This window comes from Malaclemys terrapin, chromosome 3 (genome assembly GCF_027887155.1).
Source record: "Malaclemys terrapin pileata isolate rMalTer1 chromosome 3, rMalTer1.hap1, whole genome shotgun sequence".
NCBI classification, from domain to species: domain Eukaryota; kingdom Metazoa; phylum Chordata; order Testudines; family Emydidae; genus Malaclemys; species Malaclemys terrapin.
In genome coordinates, this window is record NC_071507.1 from 126,361,586 (window position 1) to 126,382,212 (window position 20,627).

Sequence of the window (20,627 nt, forward strand, 5' to 3'; positions counted from 1 at the left end):
CTGATATATTTTTAAATAATTTTGGCCTTTGAACAAGGAACTGGGAATAAGGAGCTGGTGCCACGAATAAGCAGCCAACTTCAGCCTCATGAATTTGTCTTTTGCTCCACGATTGGTTCTCAACCTACCTACCATTTTGGGACACATCCAATACTATCTGTATGGCCCTGAGGATGTCACATGGGCCACAGCTCTGTGCAGATTGGGCTGCGGCCCACAGGTTGAGAACCACTGAACTGTTCCACTAACATACTGAAGAAAAAGTATGTTTTGCCCAGTATTTGATTAAGCATTTCGCAAGATGCAAGCTGGTAGCTTCTATCCCTTTATATCTATTTATGAGTAAAAGTGAACAGCAGAAGAGACTGGCAGATGCCTTCTTTGATCTTTCTAAGCCCTGAAGCAAAACCTCACTTTTCCCACATCACTGCTCTCATATCGTTTACTTCCTCCTGCTTCCTATGTTGTCATGCTTCCTTCCCAACTGCTCCTTTTGTGACTCCTTCCAAGTAGAGAGATTGTCTCCAAAATAGTCTGTACCAAAACTGCCTGAGTTCATAGTCTGGTTAAAAACAAAACTATTAGTTGTCCATTGCTAAGGTGTAATTTTAAAACACTACCTCCAACACAACCCAGGCCCATATTAACAGCATTAAAATAAGCTTTCTATTTTTTGTGTCATTTTGTTAATACAGATGGTAGGGTGTTTTTTTTCCCCAATGTCATGCAATAAAAATAGAATGAACAGCAGCAAAAGGAGCTGATCCTACAGTCCTTAATTAATACAACACAACTCCTACCAGAATCAATGGAAATTTTGACCAAGACTAAGCCCCAATATAACCAGCACCTGTGGAGTAAGAGCTGACCTGACCCTTTAGAGAAAACTAAAAAATTACCCGCAAAATAAGAGGGTTGGATTTTTTCAGATTGCTTTTAAACACAAAAGGTTCCTCCACCTAATCACTTCTAAAAAACACCCATACCCTACAGAACGAGGAGTACTTGTGGCAGGTATCACAAGGACTCTTCCTTCTTTTTGCTGATACAGACTAACACAGCTACCACTCTAAAACCTGTCACCATATGCTACGGTAAGCTTACGCTCCCTGATTTTGTCTTCACACTGTAAACTAGTCAGCAAAGAACTTTATTAAATGTTTGCTCTACCTGCCCTTCCTCTTGTATACGAGTAAACTTTGTTTGGATGGGCCATTTTCCTTTTGTTCGCATGCCTTTGTGTCCTTCCTTCCCTGTTCCTATCACGGCAAAGCTACGGGGAGTAGATTTTGCACCCGGCTATATCAATACAAATTACATAACTAGGGGAAGAATAATAAACAATATCCCCGACCTCAAGGTGGGAAAAGGCATTCTGGTCATTTCACAGCCTGGGGAGGGAAGGGGGGGGTCAGGGAGCCTGCAGCGGCTCCTGCCCCGGCGAGGGGGGGCGAGGGGGGGCGAGGGGGGGCGGGAGCCTCCAGCGGCCCTGACGCCGGGATGAGCGGTGAAACGGGCAGCCCGTTTCCATGGCAACCATACACAGAGCGGCCCCGTCCCGGGTTCCCGTCCCTTTTGCGCTGTGCGGAGGCACCTTGTCGGCGGCTCTGTGCTAAGCGGGTCCTCTCCGCGCCGGTCCCCACTCCTGCCGCCGTTGACGGTCACGCGGCGCTTTCCCCCCAGCCCCCGGCTGTGTCGAAGGGCAGGCGGCTCCAAACAAGCCGGCCGGCCGGACACGCATCGCCAGTGAGCATGCGCAGACAGTAGCAAGCGCATGCGCAGAGCTGCCCTATCCCAGGCTGTCTTCTGAAGAGAACGGGGCGGTGGCAAGTAGGGGGCGGGGCTTGTGGTGGGCGGGGCTCGTGCTGTGGGACTCAATGTGGGAAGCTGGCAGGAGCGGTGCGCTGGAGGCAATAGCCTAGCGCTGTCTCCTGCCGTTCACCTCCCAGCCGCAGGCGCCACGAGTTGCGGGGGCGGGTGGTAGGAAGCAGTGAGGGGCTGTACAATAACCTTTCTGCCTACCCCCAAGATTGGGGTGGAAGGAAATTTACTCCCCCCTCCTCCCCCATCGCTCTAAGCAGACACTTTTTGCGCTTCCCTATCAACCCACCATGGCCCTAATGTGGAACGTGCTGTGTGACAAAGGCCCAAAATGAGGGTCACAGAATATATTTGTGAAGGAAACGGGGTTTGTTCCTTTAGGATAAATGTGCCAGTAACCTCTGTTTCATAATTTCAGCTCCTTTTCAACAATAAAAGTGAAAGGGACCCCAGGGTAACTTTGGGACTAACCCGAGTGATGGGTATGGAAATGAGATGCACACAGGGAAGACTCCAGCACAAAACCAGTTTACTCTGTCATCCTGGTCAATGGCAATGTCTAGCTGTTGAATCAATGATTATTTTCTCATCTTGCCATCAAAAATTGGAAATGTTGTTGACGTATCTCCTGGCCATCTCAGTCTTTTGTATGGGATATAGTCTTGATGTTTCCATGCCATTCAGTCGTACCAGGTACAGTCTATGCAAACCCATCTCAGGAATCTGGGGAGAGATATTTTATATAAATACATGTACACACACACCTTAGTCTCAGCAGCGTAGGAATTATAACCCTGACCATATCTATCAGATCCTGTGCACACTCCCTCTCACATGGTTGATCACTGCTGATGAAAATCCATCTCATGATTATTGGAATCATTTTGCCAGAGGCAATTAGAACCAGTTCAGTGACTCCCAGTTATACTTAACCTGTCACCCAGATGGGTAATTTGATGGTTTGCAGTTTTAAAAACCATAGATGCTGGAACTAGGAGTGCAGGGGATGCTGTATCACCCCCAGGCTTGAAGTGGTTTCCATTATATACAGGGTTTACCGTTTGGTTCAATGTCTTTCAGCACCCCACTGTAAAAATTGTTCCAGCACCCCTGTTAAAAACTTCCCAAATATCTAATAAAGAGAGGCCTGTGTCATCTGTTGTGGTGATTAGATCACTTATGACCCTGAAAGGGACAGTCTCTGGGTTTAGTCCTATCTGAATACATACTGAAACTTACCTAAAATATTGCCCCAAAACAATGGGTAAGGAACTGACCTATAATTCACACACACAATATAATGAGTAAGGTTTTCTTTGACAAGGGATTCATCTTCACTTTCTTTAACAAAGAAATGGGAACACAACTAGAGCCCTGCAAAGCTGCAGATATCTGCTTTATATGGATTTCCATGGACTATGTTTGTGGATCATGGATGGATGTGGATCCAAATTTTATATCTCGAGCCCTGCAAATCTGCTGTTATCCGCAGACTATGTTTGTGGATCATGGATTGGATGCTGCGTCTCTCTTCTCCCTGGGGTATATCTTGGCTGACCAGTTTCTTGCTTTCACTGTGTTAATCCAGAAAAAGTCTGCCTAAGCAGGCCTCCTTGCTTTCTTTTCAGGTACTAACAACAGTGCAATTGCCCACAGTTATAAGTTACACACAGCTCTTTCTTAGCCAAGAACATTTTATTCTTAAGGTAGAAGCATTAGAGAGAAAAGTATTAAAACAATAAAAGAACCTACACACATACTAATAAATTTACCAAAGATCATCCCAACTGCAACATGGGCTCTGCAGAAGTACCTTAACCCCCACTCAGGGGTTTTCCTGTGGTTTCAAAATTCATTACACCCTTTGCTCTGAAAAAGAACACAGTCTTAGGGGGCCTCAGTAGGCCAAAGTCCTTCCTATCCTTCCCTATAATGAGGGAGGGCCTTTCATGGACTGGAGGTCCTGCTTGGTTGCTGGATTAGAAAGGCAGCCCCGAGTCTGCTTTAACTCAGGTATGCCAGGTGAAAGACAAAATCCTTTCTTTGTCTGTTTGGCCCCTGAAGAATCCAGTTTAGGTCTTTGAACTATCCTCAGGGAACAGGTGCTCTTCAGACACGTAGTCCCCTGCTCATGGTGAAGCTTCAAAAGCTGAGTCCATAGGCAGGGGTTTGCAATCCCTTCCTCCCCACTACTTCCTAAGAGTTCTACTTCACATGTATTCTCTCAAAAGCTCAGGTGTGTCTGCTACATTGTTCAACATAGTCTTTTGAAGTTCACAATACTTCTGAAGTTCACAATCTCACAATAGTACATAAACATTTGTATTTTAATACAATGGGTATCCTAAAATATTTAAATTTAATTTGATAAGGTTTGTCCAGGATATTTGCACCTGGGGGAATTCTGCACCCCAAAAAAAAAAAAAAAAAAAAAATTCTGTTCCCTATATTTTAAAATTCTGCATATTTTATTTGACAAAATAATCACACCCGTTTCAAAATAACTGTCAACAATTATGTCTGTAACAATACAGACAACAAAAAAGATTCAGGAAATATTTTTTTGACAAATAGATTCCTTACTAGGTATATTGACCGGACTCCGTCCCCCCCCCCCCCCCAAGCAGTGCAAATGCTTGGGGGAGTCGGGGGTAATGGAGGAGCTGAGGAAGAAGGAAGTAATTGCTGGGAAGGAGCCTGGGAGTGAACCTGGAGGGTTTTTGGGTGTGGGTGGGAGAAGTATAGAACAGGGAGAGAAGAGCAGTGTGCATATGAAAAGGAGTATAGAAGGAGCCATGTTCAAAAGTTAATTTTTTATTCAGGTTCTTATGTTTGTCAATTACAGACATTCCCTTTGTAATTTCTCTCTGCTATGTCTCAGCTATTCTAACTTTCTCACTTAAATCTCTTACTTCTTCTTGCATTTACTTTTAATTGAAAGAACTGTCCTCACCTCTCTAAAATGTACGTATTTTTAAATTAAATCTGTAGGTCTGGAGCCATGCCACTTTAGGATGAGAGCATCAACCCCATAGACTGGTTAGGACTCGGGAAGGTCAGTACTTGGATTACCAAGGAAAAAAACAAGGTTCTGCAAGGAAGTGTTATGAGTAATTTCTCCTAGTCAGTACTGAACCAATGTCCCAAACTGTGCTGAGGTGTATCATGCTCATGGAAGCATCATCTTTTTTAGGCTTAGAACTTAGGTCCTGAACATTTTTGATCAATGATCTCTTGGGATTCTAACACCATGCCATTCAGACTTGCTATGATCAGACTTAGGTGACACACAGCTAAAAACACTAGTTGCCACAGGAGCCTTGCCTAGACTGTTGCAACCTATAACAACTATCTCTAATGGCGCTGAAGCAATGGCGTTGGCAACGAGGGAAAACTTTTGCTAAAAAACCTAATGTAGATAAAGTTTTCCAGTCCTATGGTAGTCTGTATAGTCTTGCTGCATGTGCTGTTAAATTAGTGCCATGTTTCACCTCAGTAGCGGTTGCATTACAGAGGAAGATGAAGCAATTCATGACAACAGATTTTTGCAAGCTTTTTTTGTGAAGCTCTAATACTTCAGAAGCATGCCAAAGAAGAAGAAGGTCCAAGCTATGTTCCTTGAGACCTTTCCTGCATCTTGAGCAAAGGAAAACAAAAGGCAGAAGATTCTGCAAGTGAATTGCTAGGTAGGTAAGAGGTGTAGACTTTGGTTTTGTGGAACATTCGTCTACCCTCTATGGGGAGAGGGGCTATATAGGTGGCCTCCACCTCAGTAGAAGGGAGACCAATCTTCTTGGAAACAGGCTGTCTAGAGTAGTCAGGAGGGGGTTAAACTAATAGCAAAAGGGGAGGGTAAAAGAGGGACAATATGAATACTCAGCACAAAATTGAGATGTTGAGAACAAAATTAATCCAGGAACCAAAGGACCTAAAGAGTAGAAATTATTTTATTGCCTCTACACCAAATGTAAGAGCCTGGGTAATAAACAAGAAGAATTGGAATTGCTTACTGATAAACATAAATTCAATCTAGTTGCTATTACTGAAACCCAATGGAATGATTCACATAATTGGAATGTTAAAATCAATGGTTATAACCTATTTAGGCAGGATCAAGTGAGCAAAAGGGGAGGGGGAGTGGCACTATGTTAAAAATGGCATTACCTGTTTCTGAGTCACTGATAACTCAGAAGATATTGATCTTGAATGTTAGGGATCACTGTCTAATGGATAAAGCACAAGACAGGGTACTAGTTGATGTCTGCTACACACCACCTAATCACACTAGGAACAGGATGACCACTTCCTTATGCACCTATCTACAGGAAAAAAAGATGTGTGATCATGAGGGACTACAATTCGAGTGACATATACTGGAGGTCTCATACTGCCAGTACTAAAACATCCTTGGAATTTCTAAATATAATCAATGACAGTTGCCTAATTCAAAAAGTGTGCAGCCAACATGGGGGTGGTGGAGGGAATTATATATTAGACCTTGTCCTAACATATAAAGAAGAACTGATTACAAAACTGAAAAATAAATGGTAGCTTAGGTACAAATGATCATAGAAATGTAGGACTGGAAGGGACCGTAATAGGTCATTTAGTCCAGTCCCCTATGTTGAGGCAGAACTAAGTATTACCTAGACCAGGGGTTCCCAAACTTGGTTTGCGGTTTGTTCAGGGTAAGCCCCTGGCGGGCCGTGAGGCGCTTTGTTTACCTGAGCGTCCGCAGGTACGGCCGTTAGCAGCTCCCAGTGGCCGCGGTTCACCGTTCCTGGCCAATGGGAGCTGTGGGAAGTGGCGCAGGCCGGGCCACTGCTTCCCGCTGCTCCCATTGGCTGGGAATGGCGAACCGCGGCCACTGGCAGCTGTGAGCAGCAGTACCTGCGGATGCTCAGGTAAACAAAGCGTCTCACAGCCCACCAGGGGCTTACCCTGAACAAGCCGCGAACCAAGTTTGGGAACCCCTCACCTAGACCAGTGTTTCTCAATGGCTAGCACCCTGACAGAGTTTAGGAAGGCAGCAAGTCAGTCCCTGGTATCAAAAAAGTTGAGAAACACTGATCTAGACCATCCCTTACAGGTATTTGTCTATCCTGTTCTTAAAAACCTCCAATGACAGAGATTCCACAAGTTTCCTAAGTAATTTGTTCCAGTGCTTAACTGCCCTTACAGTTAGGAAGTTTTTCCTAATGTCTAACCTTAATCTCCCTTGCTGCAATATAAACCCATTACTTCTTGGCCTAGCCTCAGTGGCTAAGGAGAACGATTTATCACCCTCTCTTTATAACAACCTTTTGCATACTTGAAGAACTATTATCATGCCCTCCCTCAGTCTTCTCTTCTCCAGATTAAACAAATCCATTTTTTCAGTCTTTCGTCATAGGTTAGGTTTTCTTGATCTTTAATCATTTTTGTTGCTCTCTTCTGGGCTCTCTCTGGTTTGTCCTACCCAATTTACACTGATGTTCACTATGTTAGTCATCCAATCACTGCTAACTTGTTTGGTGAAAACTGAAACAAAAACGGCATTTAACACTTTGGCCATTGCTGCTTTTCTCTTATTGTCTTTCCCTCCTCATTGAGTAAGGGGCCTACCATGTCCTTGGTCTTCCTCTTACTTCTCATGTATTTGTATCATGACTTGATCACATATATAATGTCTGAGCAGACTAAAGTCCAGACCAATAATATATACTTGGTGCTTTAATAGGGCCAATTTCACAAAGCTAAAAACAATTATGAGCCAAATCAACTGGGAGGAAGAATTTAATCAAAAAATGTGAATGATAATTGAGGATCATTTAAGAACACCTTATTAGGCCTTGTCTACACTGCCACTTTACAGCACTGAAACTTTCTCTCTCAGGGTATGTCTACACTACGAAATTAGTTCGAATTTATAGAAGCCGGTTTTATTGAAATCGGTTGTATACAGCCGATTGTGTATGTCCACACAATAAAATGCTCTAGGTGCTCTAGTCGGCAGACCGCGTCCACAGTACGAGGCTAGCGTCGACTTCCGGAGCATTGCACTATGGGTAGCTATCCCACAGCTATCCCACAGTTCCCGCAGTCTCCGCCGCCCCTTGGAATTCTGGGTTGAGATCCCAATGCCCAGATGATGCAAAACAGTGTCGCGGGCGGTTCTGGGTACATGTCGTCAGGCCCCTCCCTCCCCCGTCACAGCAACGGCAGACAATAGATTCGCGCCTTTTTACCTGGGTTACCTGTGCAGACAACATGGAGCCCGCTCAGCACAGCTGAGCTCACCGTCACCATATGTCCTCTTGGTGCCGGCAGACGTGGGACTGCATTGCTACACAGCAGCAGCTGCTAACTGCCTTTTGGCGGTAGACGGTGTAGCATGAGTGATAGCCGTGGGGCTGGCAGCCGTAGGGCTGCATTGCACCAGCCCCTTCCAGGCGATGGTATATTATGACTGGTACCCGTCGTCATCGTACTGGAGTGGCTGTCAATCATGGCCACCTGGGCAGACATGCTACTGTCTCGATGATGACGGTTACCAGTCATAATATACTATTTTCTGCCAATTGCCCAATATTGTCTGCTAAGCACCCAGAAGAGGCCGAGGGCGATGCTGGGTGCTGGCAGACGTGGGGCTGGCAGACGTGGGGCTGCATTGCTACACAGCAGCAGTCCCTTGCCTTTTGGCAGATGATGGTATATTATGATTGGTACCCATCATCATCGTACTGGTATGGCTGTCACTCATGCTGCAGCGTCAGCTGCCACCTTAAGATGTAAAAAATAGATTTGTTCTGTGTTCATTTGCTTCCCCTTCCTCCGTGAAATCAACGGCCTGCTAAGCCCAGGGTTTCCAGTTTAATCTTTGGGGGGACCATTCTGTGTGACAGTTGTTTGTGTTTCTCCCTGTTCCTGTACCTGTACGCCATGTCGTCACTCGGCCCTCCCTCCCTCCCTCCCTCCTTCCTTCTCCTGGTCCATCAGATACTACTTTCGCGCCTTTTTTCTGACCAGGCGCCATAGCTAGCACTGGGATCATGGAGCCCGCTCAGATCACCGCGGCAATTATGAGCACTATGAACACCACGCGCATTGTCCTGGAGTATATGCAGAGCCAGAACATGCCAAGGCGAAACCCGGACCAGGCGAGGAGGCGATTGCAGCACGGCGACGAGAGTGATGAGGAAATTGACATGGCCATAGACCTCTCACAAGGCACAGGCCCCAGCAATGTGGAAATCATGGTGTCACTGGGGCAGGTTGATACCGTGGAACGCCGATTCTGGGCCCGGGAAACAAGCACAGACTGGTGGGATCGCATCGTGCTGCAGGTATGGGACGATTCCCAGTGGCTGCGAAACTTTCGCATGCGTAAGGCCACTTTCATGGAACTTTGTGACTTGCTTTCCCCTGCCCTGAAGCGCCAGAATACCAAGATGAGAGCAGCCCTCACAGTTGAGAAGCGAGTGGCGATAGCCCTGTGGAAGCTTGCAACGCCAGACAGCTACCGGTCAGTCGGGAATCAATTTGGAGTGGGCAAATCTACGGTGGGGGCTGCTGTGATCCAATTTGCCAGGGCAATGAAAGACCTGGTGATAGCAAGGGTAGTGACTCTGGGCAACGTGCAGTCAGTAGTGGATGGTTTTGCTGAAATGGGATTCCCAAACTGTGGCGGGGCCATAGACGGAACCCATATCCCTATCTTGTCACTGGAGCACCAAGCCACCGACTACGTAAACCGCAAGGGGTACTTTTCAATGCTGCTGCAAGCCCTGGTGGATCACAAGGGACGTTTCACTAACATCAACGTGGGATGGCCGGGAAAGGTACATGATGCTCGCGTCTTCAGGAACTCTGCTCTGTTTCGAAAGCTGGAGGAAGGGACTTTCTTCCCGGACCAGAAAGTGACCGTTGGGGATGTTGAAATGCCTATCGTGATCCTTGAGGACCCAGCCTACCCCTTAATGCCATGGCTCATGAAGCCGTACACAGGCAGCCTGGACAGGAGTCAGGACCTGTTCAACTACAGGCTGAGCAAGTGCCGAATGGTGGTGGAATGTGCATTTGGACGTTTAAAAGCGCACTGGCGCAGCTTACTGACTCGCTCAGACCTCAGTGAAAAGAATATCCCTATTGTTATTGCTGCTTGCTGTGCGCTCCACAATATCTGTGAGAGTAAGGGGGAGACCTTTATGGCGGGGTGGGAGGTTGAGGCAACTCGCCTGGCCGCTGATTACGCGCAGCCAGACACCAGGGCGGTTAGAGGAGCACAGCAGGGCGCGGTGCGCATCAGAGAAGCTTTGAAAACGAGTTTTGTGACTGGCCAGGCTACTGTGTGAAACTTCTGTTTGTTTCTCCTTGATGAACCCTGCAACCCCCCCCCCCGACCCGGTTCACTCTACTTCCCTGTAAACCAACCACCCCACCCCACCCTCCCCTCCCCCTTGCAGAGGCAATAAAGTCATTGTTTTTTCACATTCATGCATTCTTTATTAGTTCCTTACAGAGGTAGGGGGATAATTGCCAAGGTAGCCTGGGATGGGTGGGGGAGGAGGGATGGAAAAGGACACACTGCATTTTAAAACTTTAACTCTTATTGAAGGCCAGCCTTCTGATGCTTTGGCGATCATCTGGGGTGGAGTGACTGGGTGGACGGAGGCCCCCCCACCGTGTTCTTGGGCGTCTGGGTGAGGAGGCTATGGAACTTGGGGAGGAGGGCTGTTGGTTACACAGGGGCTGTAGCGGCGGTCTCTGCTCCTGCTGCCTTTCCTGCAACTCAACCATACGCTCGAGCATATCACTTTGATGCTCCAGCAGATGGAGCATTGCCTCTTGCCGTCTGTCTGCAAGCTGACGCCACCTATCGTCTTCAGCCCGCCACTTGCTCTGTTCTTCCCGCGATTCAGCCCGCCACCTCTCCTCTCGTTCATATTGGGCTTTTCTCATCTCCATCATTGACTGCCTCCACGCATTCTGCTGTGCTCTATCAGCCTGGGCGGACATCTGCAGCTCCGTGAACATCTCGTCCCTCGTCTTACGTTTTCTCTTTCTAATGTTCACGAGCCTCTGCGAAGGAGAAACATTTGCAGCTGGTGGAGGAGAAGGGAGAGGTGGTTAAAAAAGACACATTTTAGGGAACAATGGGTACACTCTTTCATTACAAGGTCGCATATTTCGGCTTGCAGGCAGCCATCGTAGGCCACAGTGTTTTGGCTTTTTTAACCTTCTTAACATGCGGGAAAGGTTGCAAACAGCAGCGCATTTCCCATATCAAGGATGAATTGGGTTGTCCATTTAAAATGGGGTTTCAATGTAAAAGGAGGGGGCTGCGGTTTCCCGGTTAACATGCGGCACAAACACAAGTAAACCACCCCCCCCCCCCACACACACACACACACGATTCTCTGGGATGATCACTTCACCCCTCCCCCCCACCGCGTGGTTAACAGCGGGGAACATTTCTGGTCAGAAGAGCAGGAACGGGCGCCTCTGAATGTCCCCCTTAATAAAATCACCCCATTTCAACCAGGAGAGCTTTCTGGAGATGTCCCTGGAGGATTTCCGCTCCATCCCCATACACGTTAACAGACTTGCTTGCTTTTTTTTTGTAATGTTTACAAATATTTACAAAGTTACACTCACCAGAGGTCTCCTGTGTGCCCTGAGGGTCTTGGGTGAGTTCGGGGGTTACGGTTCCAGGTCCAGGGTCACAAACATATCCTGGCTGTTGGGGAAACCGGTTTCTCCGCTTCCTTGCTGCTGTGAGCTACCTACAGTACCTCCATCGTCATCTTCCTCGTTCCCCGAACCGTCTTCCCTGTGTGTTTCTCCAGTGAGAGAGTCATAGCACACGGTTGGGGTAGTGGTGGCTGCACCCCCTAGGATCGCATGCAGCTCCGCGTAGTAGCGGCAAGTTTGCGGCTCTGCCCCGGACCTTCCGTTTGCTTCTCTGGCTTTGTGGTAGGCTTGCCTTAGCTCCTTAATTTTCACGCGGCACTGCTGTGTGTCCCTGTTATGGCCTCGGTCCTTCATGGCCTTGGAGATCTTTTCTAATACTTTTCCATTTCTTTTACTGCTACGGAGTTCAGCTATCACTGCTTCATCTCCCCATATGGCGAGCAGATCTCGTACCTCCCGTTCGGTCCATGCTGGAGCTCTTTTGCGATCCTGGGAGGACTCCATGACGGTTACCTGTGCTGATGAGCTCTGCGTGGTCACCTGTGCTCTCCACGCTGGGCAAACAGGAAATGAAATTCAAACCTTCGCGGGTCTTTTCCTGTCTACCTGGTCAGTGCATCTGAGTTGAGAGCGCTGTCCAGAGCGGTCACAATGAAGCACTGTGGGATAGCTCCCGGAGGCCAATAACATTGAATTCCGTCCACACTACCCCAATTCCGACCCGCAAAGGCCGGTTTTATCGCTAATCCCCTCGTCGGAGGTGGTGTAAAGAAACCGGTTTAAAGGGCCCTTTAATTCGAAAGAAAGGGCCTCGTTGTGTGGACGTGTCCAGGCTTAATTCGGTTTAACGCTGCTAAAGTCGACCTAAACCCGTAGTGTAGACCAGGCCTCAGGGGTGTGAAAAAAAACACACCGCGCTCCCAATGCTGGTAGCTACTTCCCGCATGGGGGGTGGGTTTTTTACAGCGCTGGGACAGCTCTCTCCCAGCGCTGGTGCTGCAACTACACAGCCATGTTAAAGCGCTGCCAAGGCAGTGCTTTAATGTTGCTAATGAAGACATACCCAGAGATGCCTAAAAAGCCACAATTGAGGAAAAAGGCTATGCTGGTTTAAAAAAAACGAACTGGTTTAGAGGGGAAGTGAAGGCATTTGTAAAAAACAAACAATGGAAGAAAGGGGAAGTTGATAGTAATGAATATAAATTAGAAGTTAGGAATTGTAGAAAATTAATAAGGGAAGCAAAGAGAGACAAGGAGAAATCTGTGGCCAGCAGAGTTAAGGATAATAAGGAGTTTTAAAAATATATTAGGAACAAATGAATCCTGACAAGGGTATTGGTCCATTACGGGTTGGAAATGGGAGAACTATCAATAATAATGCAAAAATGGCAGAAGTGTTCAATAAATATTTCTGTTCTGTATTTGGGGGAAAAACAGATGATGTAGTCTCATCATAGCATGATGATAACTCCATTCCACTAGTATCTTTAGGGGGTGTTAAACAGAAGCTACTAAAAGACATTTTTAATTCAGCACATCCAGATTACTTGCATCCAAAAGTTTTAAAAGAGGTGGCTGAGGAGTTCGCTGGATTGTTAATGTTGATTCTCAATAAGTCATAGAGCACTAGGGAAGATCCAGAGTGCTGGAAGAAAGCTAAAGTTCTGTCAATTTTTAAAAAGGGAGACGGGATAACCCAGGTAACTATAAGCCTGTCAGCCTGACATCACTTCCGGGCAAGATAATGGAGTGCCTGATGCAGGACTCAATTAATAAACTAAAGAAGGGTATTGAAATAAATGCAGATCAACATGGTTTTATGGAAACTAGATCCTGTAAAACGAACTTGATTTTTAGTTGATAAAGGTAATAGTGTTGATATATTTCAGAGATATGCTTAGTCTTCTGTGAGGTGCTTGAGTTGGTACCACACAACATTTTGATTAAAAAACCATGAATGATATAAAATTAACATGGCAAACATAAAATGGATTAAAAACTGGCTCATGAGTCTCAAAATGTAACTGTAAATGGGGAATTGTCATCAATTGTCCGTTTCTAGTAGGATCCCACAGGGATCAGGTCTACACTATTTAACATGTTTATCAGTTACTTTAGAAAAACATAAAACATTGCTGATAAAGTTTGCAGATGATACAAAAATCAGTGGAATGATAAATAATAAAGAGGACAGGTCACTGATTCATTAGTAAACTGGGCGCAAGCAAACAATATGCATTTTAATACAGCTAAATTCTTCTTACTTTGATATCTATTTTAATTATACTAACACAAAGATGAGCCAGACTGGTTTCCAGCTATCCATTTGTCAGTGAGGCCTGGGTCCTTGGCATGAGCTGGCACCTCGTCTGTTAGCATCACGCTATTCCTCTCACAAATGATACTGAAGTCCTTATTAGTGTCACTCTTTTTTCTACACAGGCCACTCCCTGCAGGAACAAAGGCCTTCCACATTCAGTGTGACTGTCACTTGAAAGCCCAAGAAAAAGGCAGCACATAGGCACTGACTCCATGGGTGGCTTGGGGAAAAGTGCTCAATGGGGGCGAGGTTTGGGGCAGAGCGGGGGTTGAGCACCCTTGTGGAAAATTAGAAGCCGGTGCCTGTGAGGCAGCATAGCATTTTGAGCACTAACAATGGAAGAAAACCATCCTTATTGTTCCCTTCCCATGTTATGGTTTGTTGTGTAACAGCAATAATCTCTGTTGTAGTGTACTCACAATAAATGGCTTTTGAGATTGATTAATAGTCAAAGCAAAGTTGAATCATGTAATCAATCTCAGCAGCTGTTTATTGCTTTGTACATTACAAAGCAGTACAGATTATCCTTTAAAGAGCTGCTAATGCCTCATGGAAAACTTTGAAAAACATTTTATATAGAATTGGTACTGCTGATGTATCATTTTCCTCCCTCCTCTCCATTTTTTAAAAAGGAATTTAACATGTCTCTAACCATCTTTGTTGCCTGTCTTGATTCCTTTCCACGCTCATTTATATCTTTCCTAAGTTGCTGAACACAGCACTTCATATGAAAGCACACAACTGTTTGATATAATGGGCCTCCTGTCCAACCGTGTCCTGGGAAATTCACTTTCAGGGATATGGACGCAGTGATTTCCACAGCAGAGTAGTTTTTGGGCTTGTCTACACGGGGAAATTTACTAGCATAAATATAGTGTTATATATAGTGGTATTCCCTCTGTGGACACTCTTATTCTGGAGTCTTCACAATGAGAGTTATACCCATATAACTATAGCAGTATAATTATGCTGCTAAATTTCCTCTTTCAGACAAGCCCTTAGTTTCTGGCAAAGACCGCAGTATGAATTAACTTAATTAATTAAGAATTGGTGCGTCCCCAGCTGTCCTAGTCAACCCTCCACCAACTGGCCAAACTCCATGCACTTTTGAAGTTGTGCTCATCTGCTCAGGACCACTGCAGAGAGGAAGTTGGGGCAGTGTACTATTGCAACTGCTCCAAGCTGATTTTCCACCTCTGAGGGATAGCTGACCAGTGGTAAGGAAGGGATGGCCCATGCACCTGAGGCCTGGTCTACACTACAAAGTTAGGTCAACTTAAGTTGCCATTTGTTGACCTATTTGTGCATATGTCTAAACTCAGATTTGTCTCCAGCCGATGTGAACATTCTGTTACGGTAACACAGTAATAAAACCACATCCCCAAACAGCCTGACCATGGTCAATCCACTGAGGTCTGTGCCGTTTGAGTGCCAACACTGCATGACCTGTGTCGACCCTAACAGTCCTCCAGAAGCTGTCTCACAATGCCCCGTTTCATGCAACAGTGACTGCTTATTGTAGGCAATTGCCCATGGCAGCTCCATGCTCTAGACCAGTGGTTTTCAACCTATGGTCCACCGTGGCTTAACAACCATGTAAAAGAAGCACTGAGAGATAAAAAGGCATCTTTTAAAAAGTGGAAGTCAAATCCTAGTGAGGTAAATAGAAAGGAGCATAAACACTGCCAAATTAAGTGTAAAAATGTAATAAGAAATACCAAAAAGGAATTTGAAGAGCAGCTAGCCAAAAACCCAAAAGGTAATAACAAAATGTTTTTTAAGTACATCAGAAGCAGGAAGCCTGCTAAACAACCAGTGGGGCCCCTGGATGATCGAGATACAAAAGGAGGACTTAAAGATGATAAAGTCATTGCGGAGAAACTAAATTAATTCTTTGCTTCAGTCTTCACAGCTGAGGATGTTAGGGAGATTCCCAAACCTGAGCCATCCTTTGTAGGTGACAAATCTGAGGAATTGTCACAGATTGAAGTGTCACTAGAGGAGGTTTTGGAATTAATTGATAAATTTAATAGTAACAAGTCACCGGGACCAGACGGCATTCACCCAAGAGTTCTGAAAGAACTCAAATGTGAAATTGCGGAACTATTAACTATGGTTTGTAACCTGTCCTTTAAATCAGCTTCTGTACCTAATGTCTGGAAGATAGCTAATGTAATGCCAATATTTAAAAAGGGCTCTAGAGGTGATCCCGGCAATTACAGATCGGTAAGTCTAACGTCACTACCAGGCAAATTAGTTGAAACAATAGTAAAGAATTGTCAGACATATAGAAGAACATAAATTGTTGGACAAAAGTCAACATGGTTTCTGTAAAGGGAAATCATGTCTTACTAATCTATTAGATTTCTTTGAAGGGGTCAAAAAACATGTGGACATAGTGTACTTAGATTTCCAGAAAGCCTTTGACAAGGTCCCTCACCAAAGGCTCTCACGTAAATTAAGTTGTCATGGAATAAGAGGGAAGATCCTTTCATGGATTGAGAACTGGTTAAAAGATAGGGAACAAAGGGTAGGAATAAATGGTAAATTTTCAGAATGGAGAGGGGTAGCTAGTGGTGCTCCTGAAGCGTCAGTCCTAGGACCAATCCTATTCAACTTATTCATAAATGATCTGGAGAAAGGGGTAAACAGTGAGGTGGCAAAGTTTGCAGATGATACTAAACTGCTCAAGATAGTTAAGACCAAAGCAGACTGTGAAGAACTTCAAAAAGATCTCACAAAATTAAGTGATTGGGCAACAAAATGGCAAATGAAATTTAACATGGATAAATGTAAAGTAATGCGCATTGGAAAAATAACCCCAACTATACATACAATATGATGGGGGCTAATTTAGCTACAACTAATCAGGAAAGAAATCTTGGAGTCATCATGGATAGTTCTCTGAAAACGTCCATGCAGTGTGCAGCGGCAGTCAAAAAAGCAAACAGGATGTTAGGAATCATTCAAAAAGGGATAGAGAATAAGACGGAGAATATCTTATTGCCCTTATATAAATCCATGGTACGCCCACATCTTGAATACAGCTGGGGAGAAAGAACCTTTTCTTGCAGGGCATATCAAATGTTTGCCTGAGTATATTTCAGGGGACGCTCGGGCACCCTTCAATGAAGAAGTAAAAGGGCAGTGCTTTTGCTCCATGAAAAGGGATCTCAACCAGGCTTGGCTGAAAACACCAAAAATAACTTTAGGTGAGAAACTTCTTTAGACTAGAGAGTAATTTGTTAGTTACGTTTAATCGCTAGAAAGCATGTTATGACTTTATTTTACACGTAGCCATTTGTTTTCAATATTCTTACTCACTATTACCAGAAACTCTACTCTTTGTCAATACATTTATTCTTGTTTTCACTATCAATATATCATGGTGTTAAACTAAGTGCTGGTCCTGAGTTGAATCTTATAAGCTGATGTATATGGTTCCTTTGGAAATGGCAGGCTGGGTAATTCTGAGAGCGTACAGTGGATAAGGGGATGGACATTGCAGAGAATGCTTCAAGTATTTGGTTGGTTGTGCGCCCATTGCTACCTGTACAGAGAGAGCAAGGTCTGCAGAGGGCTGGAAGTTTAGTGCTTGTGCTGCCAGAGGCTGTTGGTTTCAGGGAGCTGATACACAACACACTGACAAGACTACTTCACACTAAGAACAGGTAGTGGTGGGGTGCCTCGCAACTATGGGTACCTCTGGGGAACGTCGCAATGGGAAATGCAGGCACAAGGGTACCACAGGAATCAGCAGCAATGCCACATGAGAGAGAAGGAACTGCACCTGGCATACTATAAGTGCAACAAGCAGTTTGGTGCTGAGCTGCAGACCTGCTGCTTTTACAATGAGCTGCATGCTGTACTTGGTAGAGACTCCACAAGCACCCCAGAGATCACCGTGAACACTTCAGAGGAGCCTGACACAGAGAACTCTGCCATGGACAGTGAGGCAGTGGGACATACAAAGGGGGCTCTAGCCATGCCATGAGCCAGAATATAGTCGAGACTCCACCACAGTCTAGCCAGTCCCGCCGGATGAGCACAGACAAGCCCAATGAAGGGGAAGAGACCTTGGGTAAGTGTGTGCATGCATTTTTCCTTACAAAATTTAATTTGAAGATGGTGCCCATCCCCCAGTTAACAAGTCACAGGTATTGACTTTTCATTGTTCTACTCAGACAAGAAGAGGTAGCAGTACAACAAATAGATAGAGCTGTTATCTGTATTTCATTCTCCTGTTGGGTTAGGTGTGGGGGGTGGCGGAGGGGCACACGAAGCAGTTTGTTTATGTACATAGGGTTGGCCCTTGTAGCCTCCTGGGAGATCGATGAAACTTTCATGGAGGTACTGTGCAATCCTCTCCTATTGGCTTCTAGGGATGGCTGCCTTATTTCTTCCTCCATGGTAGAACACTTTCCCACGCCATTCTGAAATGAGTTTGGCTGGCACCATTGCAGCACACAGGCTAGTGGAACGGGACTGGGCTGCTTCAGGATTCCAGTAGCAGCTGTGTTCTCTGTGCCTTTGTGACCCTCAAGAGTGAGTTATCAGCTAAAATCACCACCACCTATGGAAGATGGTGCCAATATTCAGTGCCATTGCTCTATACTCATACCCATGAGAGAGGGACCAAAATGTTATTCCATGAAGCTGAAATTCTTCTCCATCCTCCCCTCCCCCAGCAATGATACTCATCATGCCTGTGGCTGGCTAGCAGTGCTGTGCAAAAGAGCTGAAAAACCGAACTGTAAATAAACATGTCTTATTAAAAGGTTTTATGGGGATGCAAGGGAGTTTTGAAACTTATCTTTCTCTTTCCATTGTGACTATAAATCCAGTGACATCTGTCTTTTTATCAGCTGCTGCTTTCATTGCAGTCTTCAGGGGTGCCTCCGCCACATCCATACAACACCTGATCCAGAGGAGGAAGAGAAAGAAGAGGGCCAGGGAGGACATGTTCAGCAAGATCCTGCAGGCCAGTGCTGTATCAGATCATGAACAAAGGTCCTGGAGGGTGAGTATGGCAGATGGCATGGAGAAGGAAAGAGCAGACAGGAGAAAGGCCCAGGAATTCCAGCAGGAAAAGGAGAGGGAGATGCACCAGGACATAATAGGGCTCCTCAGGCATTAAACTCAAATCCTGCAGAACGTGGTTAACCTACAGGTCCAAAAATCCCAGATTCTCCACCATTTGCAGTTCTTGAAGAACTCCACTCTAGCAGCTCCCTACACTCCTCACCGTTCACCATAGCATCGTGGGGAACGCATCTTTATCTTTACCACTTTATACTGAGAGACAACAAGGAAAACCACAGCTTCATATGCCCTGACCTGTTAGAACCACAGTTGGTATGTGTGTAGTCACAACAGACTACATCTGTCCACTGAAATTAACAGAAAGGTTTGAAATTGGAAAGGCAGCAAAGTCTCATTCCATTTATTTATGTTTAAAATTTGTATATACTTGTTTGTGGCTTTTTTTTGCCACACAATAAATTTCTGTTTTTGAAAAATAAAATTATCTTTATTAGTTCACAACACCACATATTGCAGAATGCATAGCGGTGCTCAAAAACATATAGCAAGCAACACAATTCATAGCTTTGGGAGCAAGCACTACACAATTCCGAACAGCCCCCAAAAGGTCAGGGCTAGCTAGAGCACAGTCCACCACACTACGTTAATGGGCTGAGTGTTTAAATACTCTTTCAAGGCCTCCCTCAGCCACACAGCTCTACACTGAGGTCTTTTCACTTGTAGAGCACTTGTGTCTAACTGGTCAAAGTCAGCAGACGGCATCTCCACCTCCACCCTGGAGACAGCTTTTCCCTCTTTGACTCACTACTCCTGGGGGAATTCTACACCAAAAAGTAAATTCTGCACACAATATTTTAAAATTCTGCAAAATTCTGCCAATTTTATTTGTCAATATAAAACTACATAATCAAGACAGTTTCAATTATTTTGGTAATTTATTTCAAAATACCTGTCAGCGACTATGTCTGTAACAATACAGACACACAAAAATTCCACCAGGAGTAGAGAGTTAAAGAAACTCCTATGACAACCAAGTTCCTGTTTCTCTGCCCCCCCTCACCGAGTCCAGCAACAGAGCCCCCCGCAGCCAATACATCCAAACCCCTCCCCCCGAGCCCGGCTGTGGGAGCCCCCCAGCCTAGACACCAGTCCCCTCCCTCCCAGAACCCAGCCATGCCCCCCCAGCCCAGACACCCACCTCCTCCCTCCCGGAACCCAGCCATGGCCCTCTCCCCAGTCCAGACATCCATTGCCTCTCTCCCAGAACCCAGCCATGCCCCCCCAGCTCAGACACCAGCCCCACCCCCTCCCAGAACCCAGCAATGACCCTCCTCCCTCCAACCCAGACATGCATCTCCCTTCTGCCTAGGGATCCAGCAGGGGAAACAGCCTGCTTTTGGGTCCCAGGTTTGTGTGGAGTTTCCTGCATGCCACTGTCTCCTTCCCTTGGGGCATGCAGGGAACTCTCTACTCTCCCCACCCCCCACATTTCTTATATGTGCAAGCTGGGCTCTGCCGGCTTCAGCAGCCTCTAGTGGCAGCCAGCAGCATTTCTGCTGGAGAAAGGAAATTATTCACAAAAACCATTAATTTCTGCAAAATTCTGCATTGCACAGTAGCACAGACTTCCCCCAAGAGTAACTCACAGATCTTATGCAGGACACAACAAGCAGTACATAACCTTTGGGATATTTTTCTAACTGAGATCCAATCTTGTGAGTAAACACCTCCAGCATCCCTTCAATCTACAAAAAGCACATTCACATTCATT

General features: G+C 45.6%; 1 protein-coding gene across 2 annotated transcripts in view; it reads right to left on the minus strand.

The window, feature by feature from the left end:
- ARMC2 (armadillo repeat containing 2) overlaps positions 1 to 1,715 on the minus strand; it is a 111,198-nt gene extending 109,483 nt beyond the window's left edge. For both annotated transcript variants that reach the window (XM_054021738.1, XM_054021737.1), the window contains exon 1: positions 1,595 to 1,715. The gene's annotated coding sequence lies outside the window, so the exon portion shown is untranslated. The remainder of the gene's footprint in view (positions 1 to 1,594) is intronic.
- Between the last annotated feature and the right edge of the window lie 18,912 nt (positions 1,716 to 20,627).